Raw genomic sequence first — 12,858 nt, forward strand, 5'->3', positions numbered from 1 at the left:
AACTAATATAATTAACAGTGCCTGAAATTGATCCATTATTTTTCCACTAGAAAAAAACAGAAAAGGAATTTATTCTCTGCAACCAATGAAAAGGAAATAACTCTTCAAAATTTGATGTAATTCTAATGTTCTGAATGTTAATGTTAACAGATGTATGGATTTAAAATCATGTGAAACCGTTCTGTAAATGAAGATACTTCATATGCATGTATGAGAACAGAATATGCCTCACAATTTTAGATGTGATAGCTTCCTCTAACCTAAAAAAAAAACAAATAGTCTTTGTGGTGATAGGTGCTGATGCACCTCTGCACATTTTTAATGAATACTTCTCTCTGATTGTTCCTTTCATGTTTGAAAGAAACCAGTGTTGTGATTTAGGTCCAATTACACAAAACATAGGACCTTTGGAAGACTGCTGGAGTTAGATTTGCTAAATGGGAAATCAGTTCAAGGAAAAAAAAAAAAGAAGTTTATATTTACTGAACTGTTTATAACAACTTAAGCACAGAATTTCATTTTAATATTCAGAGTGGTGGTTGGATTCATCCAAAGTTGTGCTACACCATGGGACTTGATCAGCCCAATTACACCTATAAATACTATTTCTCATATATGCTTGTTTTCACATACAAAGTTAGATATTGAAAATTGAGACATAATGCTTCTTTCAAAGTGTGTGCTAGTTGCTTGGTAAATTTCTATTAATATTGAACATAAACCACTAAATAAAAGTACTACATCTTTAGGTATCCTAAAACAGATAAAATAAACCATAATAAAACAGTCAAAACATGACAGTATAGGTGTGGAGAGTGGAGACAAAGAAATAATAAGTGTATGGGAGCTGAATATTATAGTGAGACTCAGCATTGAGACTAGACCAAGCCACCTAAAGAAGAGGTATAGAAGAAATGAGGTATGGTATTTTACACTCATCCCTTTTATAAATAACAGTATAATAGTAAGATGATATAATACCAATAGTATACTGCAGTATAATAGTGACAGAATGGAGAAGGAAGACTGAAAGAGATAAGAGGTATAAAGAAAGATATGTGAGAAGAGTATCATGAAAGCATAAGTGATGAAGATACCCAAGATGAGGGACTGACTACTTTTTCTCAGTGGCTGATTATTTTTCAGTGAATGTATGTTATTAACTAAGAAACAATTCTGGAAGAAAAGAGAAAAATCTAAGTAAACTTCCATCCAACTTTTTTCAGTCACAAGCAGACAGTGTTGTAGTTTGTTTTGTGTATCACCTCACAACCACATCCCAACCCCCTGCTGCTGGTTATATAATTTTTTTAAAGCTATTGAGTTGTTTTTTGTCAAAATAGAAGAAATTCTTACTGATCTTGAGAGGTGATTTGACATACGCCTGTTTTCAGTGGAGCTATTTTTCACAAAGCTAGAGGGAACTAGAACTAAAGAAGAAAAAAAAAAAAAAAAAAGAAAAGAAGGAAAAAAAAATACGAGTGCAATGCCTTTTACTAGTTTGGTTAATAAATCTATTGGTGTTGAGTAAGAGAGATGGGATAGCAGTTAGAAAATAGAATGGATAAATTGTCACTGCATTGAAGACAAAAAAAAAAAGCAGAATGTGCTAGGTTTTTGAAATGAAGAGCAAACATGTAAGGGGAAAGGGAAGAATAAAAAGGAGAGGCATGGAACTTAAGTAGTCTGATAGATAAGAAGATGAAGTGACATAGTAGTCAGAATACAAGGAAAGCCCTTGTCAGGCAGGTTATGTTTGTGGAATATAGTTCTGGTGATGTAAAAACTCTGGACTCTTAAGTTTGGTGCAGAGAGTTTCTTGTAAAGGTATTACTTTGTTACGCTTTATCTAACAACTTGGGAAAGTACATTCCCTAAGTAGTGGGTATGTGTTCAAGTCATTGAAGAAATCTGTATATGAATCCATGGGTTAGGTAGCTGAGTGGTCCATGTGAGTAATGCATAAAGATTATTTTATTTATTTGAGTGTTAAGCATTTGCTTCTTCAACTCAGTGGTCCTACATTATTAAAACTACACAGATACTTGTCGTTGATGTTAGTATGTGTGAATCCTCTAAGCTAGACTCATCAGCATTTGCTGTGCAGAAACAGAAGTACCTAAATGAAACAGAAGTACCTAAATGAAACTGTAATATAAAATGTGCATAGTCCAGTCTTCACCCCTTCCTGAAAAAAACAGATTTGTATCTAAAATATACAGGGAATTTCCACAGACTCACAGAATCACAGAATGCTAGGGATTGGAAGGGACTTCAAAAGATCATCTAGTCCAATCCCCCTGCTGGAGCAGGAACATCTAGGTGAAGTTACACAGGAAGGCGTTCAGGTGGGTTTTGAATGTCTCCAGAGTAGGAGACTCCACAACCTCCCTGGGCAGCCTGTTTCAATGTTCTGTTACCCTCACTGAGAAGAAGTTTCTTCTCAAATTTAAGTGGAACCTCTTGTGTTCCAGTTTGAACCCATTACCCCTTGTCTTACCATTGGCTGTCAACAAGAAGAGCCTGGCTCCATCCTCTTGACACTCACCTTTTCTATATTTGTGAACATTAATAAGGACACCCCTCAGTCTCCTCTTCTCCAAGCTAAAGAGACACAGCTCCCTCAGCCTTTCCTCATAAGGGAGATGCTCCACTCCCTTCATCATCTTTGTTGCTCTGCACTGGACTCTCTCCAGCAGGTCCCTGTTCTTCTTGAACTGAGGGGCCCAGAACTGGACACAATATTCCAGATGGGGTCTCACCAGGGCAGAGTAGAGGGGAAGGAGAACCTCTCTCGACCTATTAACCACCCCCCTTCTAATTCACCCCAGGATACCATTGGCATTCCTGGCCACAAGGGCACAGTGCTGGCCCACAGCCATCCTGCTGTCCACCAGCACCCCAGGTCCCTTTCCCCTACACTGCTCTCTAAAAGGTCATTCCCCAACTTATACTGGAACCTGGGGTTGTTCCTACCCAGATGCAAGACTCTACACTTGCCCTTGTTATATTTCATTAAATTTTTCCCCGCCCAACTCTCCAGTCTGTCCAGGTCACACTGGATGGCAGCACAGCCTTCTGGTGTGTCAGCCACTCCTCCCAGCTTGGTGTTATCAGCAAACTTGCTGATAGTACACTCTGTTCCCTTGTCCAAATCGTTGATGAATATATTGAATAATACAGGCTCCAATACTGACCCCCTGAGGTACTCCACTAGATATGGACCTCCAACTAGACTCCGCTCCATTGACCACGACTCTCTGGCTTCTCTCTTTCAGCTAGTTCCCAGTCCACCTCACTACTCGGTCATCCAGACTGCACTCCCTCATCCTGTAAGGATGCTGTGGGAGACTTTTTCAAATGCCTTACTGAAGTCAAGGTAGACCACATCCACCGCTCTGCCATCATCCATCCATATTGTTATGTCCTCATAAAAGTCAATGAGGTTGGTCAAGCATGACTTCCCCTTGGTGAAGCCAAGTTGACTGCCCCTAATGACTCTCTTATCCCTGATATGCCTTGAGATGGCACCAAGGATAAGTTGTTCCATCACTTTCCCAGGAATGGAGGTGAGGCTGACCTGTCTATAGTTACTCCTTCTTGCCCTTTTTGAAGACTGGAGTGACATTTGCTTTCCTGCAGTCCTCAGGCACCTCCCCCATTTCCCAAGACTTGGCAAAGCCTACACCTTAACCTAACAAATAATCCTCAAACTCAGTTCTAGAAACTATTTACCTTGCACATATACCTTAAAAATTTCTCCTCAAGCATATTGTAGCTGTGAAGACCTGCTGATGAACAGTTTCTGAAATTTGAAACATTTTCCAAGAGTTATTACATTTGTAATTAAATAATTCCTAAAAATTTGAACAACTGTAGTGTTCCTCTGCAACTGGACAAGACTTATTTTCTGTTCAATTTCTTTATGTGTTTGCAGAATTGAATCTATAATTCACAATAAAAAGTAGGGATTACTGGTTAGGAAAAAACTAAAGAAAGGAAAAAACTAAAGAAAAATAGATTTGAAAAGTATACGTCCACTGACAAGTAGCACAGTTTAACTTCTTTTATGTTCTTTTTATATTCTTAGTCCCTTCCAGAAGTTAAGTACTTCCTAAAAATTAGTAAATTTTTCCTCCTTCCTCTGAGACAGGATGGTATTATTTTCTTCAGCTTGGAAATGGGAAGCAGCTTCAGAGAGATTTATGTTATTAAACAAAGAACAAAGGAATGGATTTTCTGGTTACTGCTGTAGAACCAAGGCTGTCAGACTGATGCATATGGTATGGAGCATTATGGATACTCATAGCAGGAAATTATTATTAAAAAAAAAAAAAGAGAGAGAGAAAATTGAGAGGCAAAATAAGGGGATTATTTCTGTCCTACTGTCACGGAGGGGCCCTGAAATTAATTTTAGGTGGACAACCAAGGTCCAAAACAGACTTTTATTCTGTCTGGGAAAGGCCGAGAAAACAACCAATTAGAAACAGGGTTTGTACAATCGGTTAGCACTCAGTAGTTGAGGAAATTATTGGGGTATAGCAATTAAGAATAATGGAGATCCACGGCGTGCATACACATGGCTCACGGAAAACAATGGCAAAGCCATCCCTGAATCCAGGAAAATACACTCGCTTGTATTAAAGCAAGGAATTATTTAATACTCTTGCCTGATTTCAGCAAGGATCTACACCTGCCTGAACGCAGCAAGGAATTATATTAGGGAAAATACACTCACTAGTCCGGCGAGGAATTATTAAATTATCACTCACCCACATGCGGAGATGAGGCAGTCCTGGTTCCGGGGGGGTTATCTTAGACAGTGTTCAGTTCTAAGGGGATGGTCTCTCGGCTCTATTTTGGCCAGCTGCTCCAAGAGGACACATACAAAGGGAATCCTCAGTGGAAACCCCATTTTCATAGTCTTATCAGATCTGGCTGTGGGTATTCCAGAAGCTTCTCTGCACCTCCAATCTGGCTATGGGTGCCCCCGAAACTTCCCGACTACTCAGCGCCTCTGCCCCTCTCCTAGCTAACTGACAGAGGGTTAAACAAAAGGAGCTATTAACTGCCCCATTGCAGGGGAGGGGGGATGTCTTGGGGAAGAGGGCGATGTGCCCACATCCAAGGAAAGCGGCAGGGGGAGGGGGAGATGTGTAACTCCCACGTCTATCAATGGGGTATTGCAACAGATAGAGAATTTTTAAGAGGAATTATGGGCATTTCTTTTGGGTGGTGTTACTTAGCTACTAATGAACCTTTGAAAATATCTCCAAAAATCTAGAATCATTCTGCTTGTTTTTAAACACTGAACTGCGACACCCAAGCTAGCCACTTACTCACTCCTGATTCCTTCTATAAATCAAGGAATACAGCTGGCTTAACATGAGACTGCATTACTTACTGAGGCACCCTGCCCTGTTTCAAAGTAGAGAAGCAGACTAAGTCATCCTGAGAAACTAGAACCAAAGAGGAAAGTAGCATGTGTAATTAAATACTCTCATTTTATTTTTTTATCTATATTTTTTTAAACCAACTTCTCTTGTATGCTTTTAAAGTCTGCAGGTCATTATTCTTTTAGACATCCATTCTGGCATATTGATGAGGTTGTTTTCCACCAAGAAACAGCTTTCTTAGGGATTCATTAATTTCTGAGGTGTAGAATGAAACTCTTCTTGTTAAAGAAGGAAAAAAAGATAGAAATACTTTTATGAATAAATTTTTATAAGATATCCATAACAGTTCTGTTATAATTTTTAAGTGTCTAATGTACAGAAAAAAAAAAAAAAAATCTGTTTCTTCACAGACAGTCATTTCTGATGCAGAAGATATAGACTCATTTATAATTCTATGTACAATGGTGATAACTCCAGCTGGTTTATACAGCTGGATTCTTTCTGCCTAGAGGGCTCAAAAAAGTCTCTGTATTTCAACTCACACTCTTAATCCCTGTGGTTCCCTCTCCTTCTGTCATGGAGGTACCAAAACTAGACCACACAGACAGCAAACTGAAAGCAAACTGTATTCTAACTAAAATAATTCAGAAGAAAAACAAACTAGGGACAAGGCTTATCAAAAACACTGAGCACTCCAACAGAATTGTAACTATAGGTTCAGGATACCAAGTGGGAACTAATTATTACACAGAGAACTTAGGGAATTCCCAAAGCTCCAGAATGATAATTCCAAGCACACACTAACTCACTCACAAAGAGGACCCTCAAGGATATCCAAAATCACCAAGAGGGCAAGGGCACTCAAGGGCAGTCCAGAAGATATGATCACTTACTAAAATGCAAGGGCACTTAACCTCAAGGAGTTTTCTTATATGATATCTTGATTTTAAGGGAAGAGATTCTGACTGCAAACCCACTGCTGTGAGAGGACTAACTCAAAATGGAGTCTTTGGCAGGCTGTATTTATAGCCTTAGGTTGAAATCTGATCTGTGGTCCATGGTCCAGAAGCTTCTTTCAACTGAGGCATTTCCTTGGCCAGGGGCAGTGTCTGACCAGGGAGCCTTGCCTTTTCTACCCTTCAGTTGGGAGGAACTCAGGGGATGGGGTCCATTAGTCAGAGGAGGGTGGGGGGAAGGGTACCTGCCATACCTTCATGTTAAAACAGCCAGCAGGAGAGTTTTTCTAATGTATTAATATGTGTCAAAAGCTTGTCTTCCCTTACATAGCCAGTGACTATCCATCCATTGTGCATAGTCTCACAGTAGTCAATGAGACTTCTAAAGTGGAGTAGTTTCATGGCACAACTGATCAGTACGGTAAATGGACATCAGTTAAGTTTTGGAAGAGTCTAAGAAAGCTCATTTGCATCTGGTGTTTGCCATCCACCCATGGTTTCAGTTCAGTATGGACAAATTTCTACCTTTAACAACATAGTTTTGGCTTGAAGAATTGAGCAGATGAATAATGTGCCCAAAACGTTCACGTGAAAGTGCTTTACAAAATCAAGCCAAAATAAAAGTTTTAGAAAAAATTTTCTTCTGCTTAGCTCTTGTAGGTAATTATTTACAGATAATGTTACAGTAGGAGGAACCAGCAGTAGCCATCTCTGCCTCTGCCACTGCAGGCTATTGATAGATATTATTGGCAGCTCTGTAAAAAACCCTGGATGGAAACTGGAGCTGGAAAAAGATATACTGCTTAGTAACTTGAGTTCCTTTTAGAAGGTGCATCAAACCTGTACACTGACACATGCACTGACTTCTCATTAGTTTCCAGATAAATTCTTAGAATTTTTAAGCTCAGATCTGTAACAAGCCAAAACAAATCACATTCTTACTTTTTTTTTCTTTTTTTTTTTTTTTTTAATGTCAAGTATAGATAATGTTACACAGTAATTAACCTTCAGAGATTGTGTGGTTGAACTTAGCAATTGTGCTGCTAGTATGTTTGAACCTGGAGGGATTTCTCAGAAAATTTTATTGAAAAAGGTTGTGTCTCTTAGTGTATGTCCTTTTGCTTACTTGACAGTTACACAGTGTGAATGAGAATGAAGCAAGTTAAAAAAAGAAACACATGAAAACAGTAATCGAGATTAGGGAAATTTTGGAGAGAAATGTATTTTGAGTTATTCAATAGAAACCCCCATTTATCTCTGAGTATTAATAACAGTGAAGACAAAGTGCAGTGCTGAGGATCTTTGGAAGGTCACGGTAAAATTTAAATTGTGTCCATAATGTAAAAGTTTACATATTGATTGCTGAAATTTTGTCACAAACATCTTCAGAACTGATCAGTTTACAAAATCAAACTTGAATTAAAAGGAAAATGCATATTCACACTGCGTCAGTAGTACTTAGCATGTAATTCCTCACTGATATGAAAAAGAGCTTATAGTTTTTGCCACAATTCATTGAACATTCACCTGTCAGCTATAGTAAATAATTTCAAAATCAAGATTTGTATAACTCCTGAAATCTAGACAGAAACAAAATTAGTCTATCTAAACAACCTCCTGACAATGGAATCTGAATACTATGGACAATTTGTCAGTTTACCATGTTTTTAGCAAAAAGTCTCTATCCATCAAAGCTACTGATAACCTCAGACCATCTCACTTCTCCCACGTGTTTGTGAAAAAGATAAATTAAATAGTTGGAGTGACTTTGCAAGCAATTTTGGAAGTAGTTGTCAGCATTCTCTGTATTAACATTTCTGACTATATTGAAAATCAGTGGACAGCTTTTCTTTGTTATTTTTCAAGCAGGAATGAAAAAAAATATTCTGCAGTAGCACACTGTTAGTTTAGATTCTTTTATAAAATACAAGGCTTTAAGATGCAAGCTAAATGACATAAATTTGCTCATTAAAAAAATTATTGCTATATTCTGGCAATATTAGTAATGTAAATATTTTAATTATTTCTCTTGGATTTTTTCATATTCATATTTATTTAGTAGGAGTTATGATGCAATTTGATTTTTCTGGGCTAACACACTGAAGAACAGGCAGAGTTTTAGCAGTATCGATGTCTCTTCTACAGAACTCAGTAAAAGCCATTATTTCAGCATAGCAAAATAATGATTTAAGGACATTTTAAACGTCTAATGAAACATTCGTCAGGAAGCTATCACCACAAAAAACCTCTCAAAACAATAAAAAAGTGAAAGAGGGAGCAGGGGAAGAGAGAGAGGCTTTGGATTTGCTGTATAGCAGATATCTCTGTAAAATACCTTCTTTCCATTTTTTTTTTCTTTCTGTTCCCCTTCCTATAACATCAAATTTTTTGCCCTTTTCCAAATAAATAAAAGTTTCCCTTTGGACTCATAACACTGGAAAGCTCCTTCTGCTCAGAATAAAGCATTATGAGGGCTGTCCATCAATTGCATTATAGCTTAAAAGCCTATGTTCTCTATGTCTGAAAAGAAAATCTATTCTAACTCAAAGTACTCTTGTTGTCAGAACTCTAAATTGGATCATGTGTTAATGAGTAACAAAAGTAAAAAAAAAATAAAAATAAAAAAAAATCAGACACATACACAATTGTATTTTCTATCATTTTTAAGTAGTAATGAATCATGTTTAAAGAAAAGAAGTCATAAATCTAAAAATATTTCTGTGCATTATTAGTGGAATAAACTGATGTCAGAAAGGGTTGTCTCCACATTTTGAAAAGCAGGTTTGTCATAAAGAAGTGCTAGTCAAATCTTACAATTTCTGTTCTTTGAGAAATGCTTGTTTGTATTTTAATATCTGATTTCATTTTATGAAACAAATTTATGCAACTATTCTGAAAACATCATGATGTGTTCTGTTTCCAAAAATGAATATGTACACAAGGATACCGGAAACTTCTGAATTCCCATATCCTTTGAGCTGCTGAATTCTGACCATATTGGATCCATATGCAGCAAGTTCTGGTCCAGTGGCTGTCAAGTGGGAAGTGAGAAGAGCTGCTGTTAGAAGCTGATGTACTTCTTACTTGTTCTTTTAGTTTCACAACTGCACAGGAGTCTTCTAAGAAACTGGTCCCACTGTAGACATTAAGTTTTACCCTAACAAGGAATCAGTACTAGAGACAAGTCTCAAAACTCAACACTTCTGTAAGGGTTGTCAGGCATTGGAACAGGCTGCCCAGGGAACTGGTTGAGTCATCATCCCTGGAGGTGTTTAGAAGACCTGTAGATAGGGTTCTTATGCACACAGTTTAGAGGTGAACTTGACAGTGGTAGATTAATGGTTGGACTTGATCTTAAAGGTCTTTTCCAACCAAAACAACTCAGTGATTCTATGATGTGCAACTGTTGCCTGATGTGCAACAGGCTTGCAGGATCTATACCCTGCCTCTTGCAGTGGTATAGAGGATGTTTTTTTTATCATGATCAAGAACTTTCTTCCTTTTGAGGTCTTTGATAATCATCCAGTTAAATTCAGCTTATAAGTAATCTCTCACAAGTCTTGCTGATTTGAAGCTATCAACACTTTTGTCATGGCTGAATTCAGTCCATTGCTCTTAATTAAGTTGTGAGCACTTGGCAGGAGAAGCATTGCACTAAATACAGGAACTGTGGCGAGCCATTGTCGGGTACTTGCTATTAATTTTTATTTGTAAAGTGCAGAGAGCTCTCTGCAGTTGTAATATGCATCATACAGTATTGTCTTTGGTAGGATCCAAGACTCTCTTTGCAGTCAGTGATACTGCTGAAAAGACCCCAGAGCCTGCTGATTTCTCATTAGCTAGTGTTTGATTGTCAAACCATTTTAGTCTTTGCCAAGTTTTGGCCAGGCTGAAGTGACATTATTATAGAAAGAACCATTATATCTGATACTAGTATATCACTATAGATTATACAACTAGGCTAAACCCCATAGACTCTGATATCATGCTTTATAAAATGTTTGCAGATTTTCTGAGTAATAGTCCTTTTCCATAACTTTGAAAAGCTAAAGACTAGATAAATGACTTACTACTGCTGACAAAACTTTGCTTTATTGAGAATAATAGAGAGAACAACTGATGTGAGTCTGTGGATGGTTGTTGCAGTCTGAACAGGTTAAGAAATTGTGTCTATATGGAATTTAGCATTGTGTTCATTCTTTTAAAATTTCAGATTGAATTAAAATAAGAACTTGACTCTTCTAGAGTTCATGGAAATTTCACTGTTGACCATAAGGTGACCTAGATTTCAGCCTTTTTTTCTGTGATAGGAAGGAAGGAAGGAAGGAAGAAGGGAATGTTGTATATAGTGTCACCGTGCTTCTTGAGTATTTATTGATTCTAAGTGTAATTAAACCCCACGGGATACTGCAAAGTTTACATATACCTCTCCAGTGCTCGAACACCTCAAAGCCCCTTTTCTACCTTGAGAGAACTCTTAAATGTACTAGCCACACGAGGGCAGCAAAGACCCAAACGCTGAGATAGGTTTGTGTGAGCCATTGATAAACATACCAGTGGCTTTTTGGTTCTTCCACTTCCCTTTTTCCAGCTACATTTTAGGTAGGTCATGTCAGTGATGGTGCGAAGTCCATTCGTGCAGCCTTTTAGAAATAACTGGGCAAGGCTCTGGTACATACTTGATGGCACTCTCTTGCCACGAGGAAGGTTAAATGATTTTTAGTAGGCATTTCTAACATTAATTTGTAACCTCAAACCAGATTAGTAAAACACATTTTCTCCACACTATGGATGAAAGGAACTGAACCATGACACAAAAAACAAAACTCTTCTCCTTTGTTCCTAAGGTCCAGAATATGGAAAGTTTTCCAGTGGTGCACTGCTTTAGAAGTATTGCTTCTTTTGTGTGGTACACTTCGCTGTTCACATTCACACCTGCTTTTTCTGTCATATTGATTACAAAGCATCTGAATACCATGATGTTTATTAATAATTTTCAGTTCTCTGTGAATTCCACAAATGTAAACTTTATGTAGTGTAAGCCAAGAGAACCCCCAACTATCTTAATGCTTTTTCAGTACAAACTTATCTTAAAAGGCAAGAGTAGATATTTCAGGTATACTTTCTAGTGTCCATACTTGTCAGAGAATGAAGTTAAAAATAAATAGCCGTGCAAAAAATTTAAGTGAATAAGCATAAATGACATGCAGCCCTCTTGGCTTGTACTAAACAGAAAATATCACGACTAAACACAGTAAAATGAGTCAAAATGTATGTCAAAATTAAGTCAAGTTCCTCTGAACTATAAAGATTTTTTTTGTAAATTAAAATTCTAAAATCTGCAAGCTGTATGGTTTGATATGTCACTGGTGCTATGCAGCTGTTGTTAAAAAAGTTGATAAAATTCTCATGCTTCAAGCTTCTTCACTCAGTAGTTTTCAATCAGTATAGTGCCATTTTCTGAAACCTTATTGATGACAAATAAGAATATTACCTGAGCCATTAAATATTTGTAGTAAGAGAATCTGATATTTGCCGGGAATGAAACTTGGTCATATATCACATAGAGCAAGAAACTGATTATGGTGGTCACCTCCTTAGTCTTCCATTGTTATCCTAATAGAGATAAGAAGTTGGGGACCATTACTTCTATTATTCTTATTAATGTTAAGATGAACTTTTTACTAAGTGACTGTAACACTGACACTCAAGTAGAGCAAATAGAGATGAATGGTAGGTATCTTTCTTCCACAGTACCCTTGGCCTATCCATTAATTCTTAACTCCCATTAATCATGATCAGAACTCAGTCTTTCAAGCAGGTAGCAAAGTGGGGTTTTGCTTATATTGGAGTTGCCTTGCACATGCTGGGAGAATACAAGTTCTCCTTAGCTACTCTGTGGAGTGAAGGAATCAAGTCCTTGCAGTGAAGGATTCCTTCTGTGTTTACTGTATGTAAGAGATACACATCATCTCCCAAACAGCATTCATTCCACACTTCTTTTTTTTGTGTGTGTGGGAAAGGACTATATGCCTGTCATACCTAACTTGAGGCACAAGTATATATTTGACCTGTCTCAAAGACAAAAGATAGATTGCTTATCAGCCTCTGATGTTTTTGAGATGTGTAGTCCTTATGTGTACCTGTGTTCTGCTAGCCTTTCTTTCCCCTAGCAAAGTCATCCTCAGCTGTTTCTCAGAACAAATAAAATAGCTGCAAACAGTGTCCCTCTAATATAGAGCATATCAAGCAAGAGAATGGTAGCAAGGGATGGAGCATACCTAATCCAGTTAGAGCAAAAAAGGATCTCAAGGCCTCTGAGTAGTAGCACGAGTATACTATGCCACAAAACAGTTATGATAAGGAGCATACCAATTGTGCATCAAGATCTGTAACGAATGCACGTCTATTGTGAGCACTTCAGCAGAGTGTTGCAAAAATGTGAGTTAGTGGACAGACAATAAATTAATTGCATGTTTTGGGGTGTAGAGGCTATACCCAAGGCA

This window comes from Nesoenas mayeri (genome assembly GCF_963082525.1).
Source record: "Nesoenas mayeri genome assembly, chromosome: 2".
Lineage (NCBI taxonomy): Eukaryota > Metazoa > Chordata > Aves > Columbiformes > Columbidae > Nesoenas > Nesoenas mayeri.